We start from the raw sequence: 9,983 nt of genomic DNA, 5'->3' as shown, positions 1-9,983 counted from the left end.
TAGTGAGAACAGTTCCGCCGGACTCAATATCTGAGCCACACGTGAAGGCCAGGAGTTGGACTGGTTGTCAGAGGCTATTTGAGACGCATGCCATAAGAAGCATTTTATAGGTAGTGGAGTGCTTACATCCATTACCACTTCCGGCAATGACAACCTTCCAGAACCATGGTTGCTACGCCACTGTTATATTTACACATGGATCCGTACATCCACTATCTTGATGAAAGGTCCGATAGAATCATCATTGTACAAAAATTAAAACATGATGTCAGACATCTTGGAACGTAATATGCAAGCAGCCGCTTGACAAGCGATACGATACTTTATATTCACGTTCACTCGATATCTAACGCATATCTTCAACTTTCCCTCGTGCTCTTTCTAGTGTCTGTCTGGTCACGTGACTAGGCTTGGATACGAACTTTCTTATCTGAACATTTTTTTCTATTTGCGAGATGTTCATTAACACACGTGTTCGGAATGTCTAGCTACAGACTCAGGACAATGTTTAATGTGTACGCCTGTCTAGTCACACTGTGTCAACAGATCTTTGCATTGTCCGCTATAAACGTGAGACTGATTTATTCACCCAGTTCTGCAAGCTGCAGCAGACGCAGCTAGAAAATAAACACGCACTTACTTTGTGTACACACACAAACACATTAGGGCGTAGATGTTTTTCTTACTATACGAAGGCCTTAAAACTCTCACGTCTTAATGGTTGAGGACCAGAAGTGGGGAGTAGTTTTATTTAGGAAAGTTTCGACTTCATATATTTTGATGTAAGTTTGGACGATAAAGAACAAACTGTAGGTTTGGGCTGTAACCCTCAATGTTAAGCTTAATATTTGGTCCTTGGTTAAGAATCACAGTTAAAACTAGGGACACTACAAGCATAGACAAAGGAGCATAATTCTAGTAATTTCTCTCTCTCACATATATATATATATAAATTGGCTTCCAACCCCGCTGAAAAAAAGTGGGGGGGGGGGTTTAAACTCAAAACCCCTTTGGGAACGCTCATAGAATTTTGAGTTATTTGCTTTTTTTTATATTGAAGAGGTATTTTTTAGTTTCAAACCCCGCTGAAGCTCATAGAATTTTGTGTGTGTCATTTGTTTTTTTATACATTGAAGAGTTCTTTTTAGCTGGAAACCTCGCTGGAGAGGGGGTTTTAAACATAAAACCCCTCTAAAAACCCCTCTTAGCTACGCTCATAGAATCCTGGTGACTGGATAGTCTTATATTGAAAAGGTTGTTTTATCGTTGATTTCGGAGAGGGATTTAGAATCAAAATCTTCCTTAGCTATGCTCTTGGAATTATTTCTTTTTGTTTTGTTGTACAGAAGAGGGGGATTTAACTCCCCCCCCCCCGGCTACGCCCATGATATATATATATATATATATATATATATATATATATATATATATATATATATATATATATATATATACCAACAAGCTGATTTTGGAAATAAAAAAATGTTGTATCGTGTAATGTCACGTCTCCGTTCAAGGATGTACACTTTTTTTTTTTTTTTACAAATGACTTTCTATCTCCCAGGAAAATCTTTGTTTTTTTTCTGAAACGTTTTCTAAAGAAAAGGTCAGCTCTGTTGTTTTTAATGTTTTACAAAGCTTATATCAACTCACTTTGTCTGTCTGTCTTTCTACCTGTATGGCTGGTGAAAAGTTTGTACACGTCATTGCTCCCACACCCAATCTCAGATCAGGCTGAAATCTCGCGCAAGTATTTCTTTTACTTGACAACACAAGAAATAATAATAATAAAAAAGATAAACTTAGTAGTTAATTAACTATTGGTAATTAATTAGTTTGTTAGGTATTCGAGCAAGGGAAAGAAATTGTACTTGACTGAGGTTGTTGAAGCTGAATTAGTCCCATTTATAGGTCGCCTCCTTAAAGCAGAGAGGTTAGAATGTGGTTAGAATGTCGACTTAAAGAGTTAAATTCACCCAACCCCTTTTCTAAAAATGCTTTTAAAAAGATTACGGTAAAATTTACCAAGATATCCCTTTCTTTCTCTCCCCCCCCCCCACACACACCTCCCAATTTTTCAACTGGCCAAGATAAGTGATAGGATCATAGCGTATTGAGAAAACTAAAAGTATGAAATAGTGCTAAACAAAAACAATTGGTAAAAATATTTCTAATCGCACAGATATATTGTTGTTAGTCTAGATCTATTTCAGACTTAATTTCATGACTGATCCAAACTAATTGATACAATTACACTTGGTATAAGTTATGTTTTTTTTAAAGTATTTTTTTTTCTGTTTTTCTTGTTTTAGTTTTCGACTAGTATCCATTCACTTTAAGCTAAAGAAGGGGAAGTCACTAAAAGTAAAGCATGTAAGGGGACACCACTCTTCGTGTTTTTTTTTTTATAAAGATAGTATAAAAATGTTCCCTTCCCTCTAATTTTTAAAAACATACTTTTGGCCTATGTTAACAAATTGTCCGAATAAATTGTAAATAGGCCTAATAGTCGTATACAGGAACAACTTGTGTTTCTCCTTAAGTTTTCTGTCATGGAGTATTGCCAAAAGAAATAGCAAATCTCCAAGTTGAGAAGTTTACAAACAATCTCAACAATGGATGGAAAGTCTAAAAGACTTCCCCTTCTTTAGCTTAAAGTTGACAAGTTATCTAAGAATCTCAACAGAGGAAGGAAAAGTCTGAAGTCCAACATATCGAGATGTTAGTATGTTAGGCTCATAGCATATCAAGTACTTATTTCTGGTCTGGCACAGACCCACATCCCTCAACATGACTAAGTGACATTATCAGACATAGTATGGTGTTGTCATTGTTGGCAACCATCAGTCATAGAATGATTATGGATGCTGTGGAACGCCTTCTATGGAGTTGTATTTTGTTCAGTGTGGAATCTTAACTAGTTAAAGATAAAAAATATTTTTAAACAAGCAAGATATAAAAAATCCTTTTTTTTTCCTAAAAAAAAAGTTTATCTAAAGGGGAAGAACTCCGACATTTAAAATATATCTACCAATAATGTACAAGTTATTTCCCTTGTTGTTATCAAACAAAATAATTAATTACCAATAATTAATTGACTAATTGAGTATTTTTGTTTATTGATTCATGTTTGTTAAATACAATAAATAATTGTTTAAAGTATCAACTCGATCAGAGAAAGCGTGAGGGAGGAATAGCATTAACACTTATTTAAGTGGACTAAACCCAACAAATTTAACCATATCTGTGAATACTAAAGTATTAGTTTCCCTTGTTGCTATTACACAAAATTATGAATTACCAGTAATTAAAAGACTATTTTCTTTTATTGATTCATGTCCTGTCTATGTCAATGAATAATTGTGCGAAGTTTCAGCTTGATCCAAGAATGGGTATGGGAGAAATAACGTGTACACACTTTTTACCAGAGTTGATATAAGCTTTGTAAAGACCTTGTTTATAAGTGAATTAGCATCAACTACATTCAATCAGTCTTCAAAAAATTGGAGGACTTGTCTGGTGCTGGTTTTTATTTTTCTTAAAAAATTAAATGACTATTACGGAAGGTTAAACTGCTCTTTAAACCCTGTAACACTTTTTATGCTTTGCAAAGTTTCAACTTGACTCAAGAATGGCAAGTGGGAAAATTAACGTGTAAAAGATTTTGACCAGACAGACGGACGGAGCGAGTTGGTAAAAAGTTTATCTAGCTTCTGTTTTCATAGACCAAAATATTAAACTACTTTTACAAATGTTACATGATATGAGGTCTAAACTTAATTTGAGGATATAAGGAATAGTCAAAGGATCTTTTAAGTGACTGAAAATACTTTTATACTAATACGCACACAAATATAACACACACACACACACACTACAAATACACACAGTTTTGTCTCTTTCTTTTCTCTCCCTTTTTGTTTTCAACACGCCTCTTTCATTCAAAGTGCTGAACATTTTCTTCCGCATCTACTTTTTTTTTTCTTCCGCCTCTCTTTCATTCTTTTGAATGATTCTTAAATTGTTTGATAATGTGTTTCTAATATTTTCTTTCATTTCTGTTCTCCATATGTCCCTCTGATAAAATTATGAGAACTCCCCGTTTCACAATTTTTTTTCTTTTAATCCCTCTGTATGTTATCAGATCTCATGTCACTTCATTTATCTGTAATTTATTTGGTAGTAATTAACTCAAGATGTCTTTGAATAAGGATGCTAATTGAGTAACCGATATTTTGTTTTGTTGTTCCTGGAATCGTAAGTGTTTTAATCACGTGACGCCAATTCAGTTTGAATCAATGCCGAATCATTCTGGTTTAGTTTCCTTGATGGAAAAGTTTACTCTCTTTATAAATTCTTCATTATTTAAGACTTACTTTCGATATAGTCAATGGATGTTTATGTCATGATTCAGAAACCTTACTGACTCTCTAGTCTTTATCAAAATGTAGACACTTATACATTCTGACGTATGCACTAATCCTGTTTGGATGGAATGGGTTAAGTTGAACTAGTCAGGAACCTCAACAACTGCAATAAACTTGATATAAATATTAAAAATGTATTAACACATTTTGTCGCTTCCAACTGTTTGTCAAAATGAAACTTTTTTTTTGTCCATTTAAATCTTTATAATGCCAATGATCCATTGTTCTTTTTCAATTAACAACTTTCAATTATCATCATCATAAGTCCCTCGACAGGCGTCGTAGGGGTGCAGCGACTGTTTGTACAATGAAATCCCTCCAATCTTCCCAGAAAGCAAATGTCCTTGGTAGAATATCAAGTCAGAGGCCGGTTCATTATCTTATCTTATATAATACAGACTTTACTTTAAAAAAAGACTATGATTAGGCCTATGTCCTACGCGTCACGCATCTAGTCATGCATGTTAACCAGTGACTAAAATTCTGCGAAGTCACTGGTTTTCCTGGCTGGCTCAGTGTTACATATTGAATGAGGTTACTTGTAAGAGTACCCCAGGTTACATAATAATGGGGATTGATTTTAAAAGAGCACCCCATTCAACATAACAAACCTTTGATCAATTAATTTACCTATTAGCGGGTATAGCTAAAAAGATTCAATTAGAATTATAGCTACATTTAGGTATTTTAGATCAACAGATCTGTGTTAAAGGTGTGCTGGCACGTTAGTCCAGTGGCATATTGGCCCCTAATTGTATTTCCTAGGTTATAAAGTAAAACCTCTAGGTGTACAATTAAACTAATGTATGCAAAACAAGACTTAACAAAGTCGCAGGTAATTTTATATACAGAGTTTATTTACATGAGTATAATAAATGTGTAAATAAATGGCCATCAACTCACATGCCTTCTCAACACAAAATAAACAAAAGTTACACATTAAAAAATAGTAAGGCAAACCGCCCTAGTCATATGTTACAACTATGTAAATAAATAGCCATCAACTCACAGGCCTTCTCAACACAAAATAAACAAAAGTTACATTCAAAAATAGTAAGGCACACCGCCCTAGTCATATAATGCATACACTATCGTTACATTCTGGAAATCGCACATCTGTGTAGAAAAATGAAGTCACAGGCCTCTGGTCAATATACGACCACTTTTGGTCATTCCGGGGTCACAGGCTTCAGGCCAACACAGCCACTTTTAGCCAAAAAAAAAACAAAACAAAAAGGTCATGATGATCTATAAGCTTCAGGGAAACCTTTGAGCCTATAAGCTTCATAGAATCCCACCTATAGACATCCGTTAGGTAAAGCCTATCTGATGATTCAATACAGAGTTGAATCCCTCAGAGACAAGGCTAGAAAATATTGTCAGTTTGGGAGTACCCTAGGATGCAGAACATCAGGGTAAAACATACTGCCTGGAAATCATTTGAGGCTATATCTACTGATTAATCATAAAATACAATAATGATCAAAGATATACTTAGCTCAACGATCTCCAGAGCAGGGCACACTTCTCCGAGTACCCCAAGACATACGACCACTAAGAGAAAAAAATACTATTCACAACACAGGTCCAGTGGTCAAGCTGGTAACTCAGGAGCAAGTGGCAACTAAACACGGTCCTCATGGCCTTATATAAACTTCGTGAGGGGAATCACTCCTAACTTTACAATTTCTCAAAAATAGTTATTTCCCCATTATGTCACACTCAGGCAACCCATTCCATGCTCTAATAGCCCTAGGGAAGAAGAAGCTTTTGTACAAATTTGTCCTAGCATATGGAACGAGGAATGTGCATTTAGCTTTGTGTCTTTCTGAGTATTTTATTATTTTTGGTTGTCCAGATAGCTTTTTTTTTTTTGGACGACCATTTCTTCGTATTGTGCCTTGAAAAAGGATTTTGACAAAGTAACCGTAGCATCTCATGTGAGCGGTTTAGAACTAAAGAATTTTTAAGGACATTTTCTTTTTTCTTCCTATTCATAAGTAGGTTAAACTATTTGAAGATTAAAAGGCAAAGTGCAATAGTTAACGTGGATAGGCAGATACAGCTCTACAGGCATATGTTTTTAACAATGAACAATTAAACATTTATAGTATAACTTCTTACTGAAACATTTCAAGTATGGACAAGTGATTGTAAATTGGCCTGTGAAAAAAGCTTTAAGTTTAATCTCTTAGTAACTCGAGTGACCACATTAACATAGAAATATGCGTGGGACAAACTTGTATATAAGGAACATCTAAAAATATAAGATAGACATGTATGGGCATGGTGTTGTTGCTAGATTTTTTTTAAGAAAAGAGGAGACTTTATGTCAAATTTATTAGTTTGTTAGTTTGTGATGTCACGACAGGGTGTTGAATCATGAAAGATTTTAATGAATTTATAAAATATTGGCCAACACTTTCGGCGGCCTAACTTCCTGTATGGTGATCTTTTGTAAAAGTATTCACTGACCCTTATATCATTGTTATTTTCACTTTATGACCTTAAAATAAATACATTATGTCAGTTTGGAAATTCGTAGAAACAAAAATATACATCTTAAAACAAACTTAAAATACAACTAGATGGTTTCATGTTATGTCAATGACCACACACAAAACAAGCTCTAATTAAAATGGTAAATAATATAAACAAAGTTCATAGGTCGATATTCTATTCTTACACACGTATCTTTTTTTTTTTTTTGGGGGGGGGGGGAAACAAAATTGGACAGAAAGTATTTTTTTTTCTTTTTATATTTTTTGTATTTTTCAGTTCTCTTTTTTAAATTAAAGTGTCATTGTTAGGCTGTAAAGCTCAGTATAACGGCCATCCGACAAAATAGTGCGAAAATTTCCGACAAAATAGAGCAGACTTATTTATAATATGTATAATAAGTAAGTGAAGTTCCTAGGCAAGATCCTTTGTTCAGGCCTCTATATTCTTCACTGGTGAATTGATGTTACATTTAAGGTTGAGCCTGAGCTATTTATGCAGATCTTCACAGTACATGTACTCATTGATCACTGTGCCGTACCTCTGTTATTTGCACTATTGCCATCTAAACATGTTCGACTCTTCGGGTAACTTTTGGAGCTAAGACCAACTCTTGCTCCACAGAGTGTAATGTTAGAAGGCAAGTCAAATGCAGTAAACACAGTATTCCCGGCGACTAGACGTCGGTTTTGTATTCCATCTTGGACAAAGTCTCTGGCGTAAAGTGGAAGTCATACATCTACATATCGTGATGATAAATATGTACGCATTTTATTTCAAGATACTGTTTGCCCTTTCATGTGGACCACCTGCAGATGTAAACACTGCCTTAGAAGAATTAAATGATGCTCTGCCAAATGTTGTAAGGAATTTGTAGGACTACTGTGAGGACAACTACATTGGTCGCCAGAGACAAAACCGCAGAGTGACTCCAAGATTTCCGATAGCATTATGGAATGGTGGAGATCGAGTACAGGACAATCTACTACGACCAAACAATTTAGTGGAGGGATGGCACCAGGCATTTCAGCTGACTACAATGTCTACAAGTTGACCACTCACTTCCCGAGAGAACAGGAGAACACTGAGAACAGGATTCTTAGATACAAAGCTGGAGAACGAAGTAAAGCTGCAAGCAAGACAAAGTACCTCCAACTTAACAGACGTCTTGCAGCTAACTTGCTACTGATGGAGTTTCTACGTGCATCGTATACAATTAGACTTTGAGAAAGTCCTTTTTTTATAAATCTGTAATGAATGGAAGCTATGCTTGATTGTTTTGAAATGCATATTCAAATATAAATAAGTAGGATTGTTACGTCCGCATCGCAGTATGAATATGGCCTTGTAATAACATTGTAACAGTTACACTAATTGACGGGCTATAAAATGTGGCCTTTTTATTACAATTCAATAAGACAAAAAAGAAGCGGGTGATTCCCGCCATGATTATCAATATAAAGCCTGGGAACAAATCAACTGGCGTAGTCTCTGTGTACAGCTAGTTCTTTATAAAACTATGAGTTTGGCGTTTTGTGTTAATGTATTTATGAGTCCCATCTGCTCGTAACAATGATATATATTGAAATTATTCAGTTTTGCTTATTCTATTATACTTCCATATTCATATTTTACTAGATCAGAAGTGTTTGCTACAAAATGACTGAAAAAAAAATTAAGTTTCCCTTTCAGACCTTGCGATCTATATCAGACTTGCGATCTATTTTATTATGTTTTTGTGGCCTACGGTAAACGAGGGTGTCAGGTGGGCACCACAATGAACAACCACTTTTACTTTCTCCAACTAATGTCAGGTATCCATTAGAAATGGATGGACTTTAGGCGCCCTGAAGATCCCGAAATGAAAAATCCCAGTCTTCACAAGGATTCGAACCCAGGAACCTCGGTTAGGAAGGCAATCTCTTTACCACTTCGCCACCGCGCCTCCATAAAATTTAATATATTTGTTATGCGCTACTTTGTCGCGCTATTTTGTTCTGCGCTACTTTGTCGCGTTATTTTGTCGGCGCTATTTTGTTCGCTCTACTTTGTCGGTGCTACTTTGTCGGGTTACCCAGTGAAACTGATAAGAGAAAAAAAATTCTGTACAAAAAAAGAAAAAAGGTAGAGATGTGATCAAACCCGATACAGGCTATAAAACGAAAAGATCTGAAACAAGCTACGTGAAACTACACATTTACAGTACTTTCTTTGACGAGTCTTTTACCCAAGATCTGTGTATTTTTTAGGACTAGCTTATTGTAAGCTCTAGGCCTTTTCCGATACACAATTTCACACACAAAACTATTTGTATAATGAAAATAAAAATGATAGTGGTCTTAAAAATTACAGTAACTAGCTCATTCGTAAAATTAAACTATATACTAAAGATGCCAACAAAAGGTATTCTTTAAAGCGACACCTGTTATGACCCTACAGGCAAATTCATTCTGGCATTTCTCCCCCTCCCCCTCAAATTTCCTTCCTCATTTTTTCTTCTAATTTGTATAGCTGATAACTCCAAGCAGCCTTTGTGAGACTTTGGCAAAAAATAAATGGCTAACTGTTTACATGCTTATGTATAAAAAAAATCGCAATAACTGTATTTTGATCGACGTATTAGTTAAAGATGTATTTTACATTACTACATCGTAACTTTAAAAAAAAAAAACGCAACTCTTTGCAGAGTTAGGCACAAGTAATTTTCAGTATTTCTCAGAGATAAAGCCACAACTCTTTTTCCCCAAGTATCATTATTCTAGGAAAGAATAATTATATAGAATTATACAGAAAAGCAATGCCTAAGTGCTTCCCTATTGGCCTAATCGTCTTCTCTAAAGACCATTTCCATCCGAGAGCCAGCGTAACGAGTGGATGTATATTAGACCATGGAACTATACTAATTGTTTTTTCATTGTTTTTCTAATTCCCATACTTTGTGTGTAATAATAAAAACATCACCTCCCTAAATATAAACACACCAGACATGTCCAGCATTAGTACCAAGATCATACCTATAAATATTATAGTATATATAGATCTAGATCTGTGGTTTTA

The 9,983-nt window shown here is 35.0% G+C and overlaps 1 protein-coding gene across 2 annotated transcripts in view; it reads left to right on the top strand.

Annotated features, from left to right (window-relative positions):
• Window positions 1–9,983, top strand: part of LOC106059413 (proline-serine-threonine phosphatase-interacting protein 1-like) — a 52,354-nt gene that overhangs the window by 23,075 nt on the left and 19,296 nt on the right. The window lies entirely within an intron of this gene.

The sequence above is a fragment of the Biomphalaria glabrata genome, chromosome 8 (assembly GCF_947242115.1).
Source record: "Biomphalaria glabrata chromosome 8, xgBioGlab47.1, whole genome shotgun sequence".
Taxonomy (NCBI): Eukaryota; Metazoa; Mollusca; class Gastropoda; family Planorbidae; genus Biomphalaria; species Biomphalaria glabrata.
This window is presented reverse-complemented; position numbering and strand designations above follow the sequence as displayed.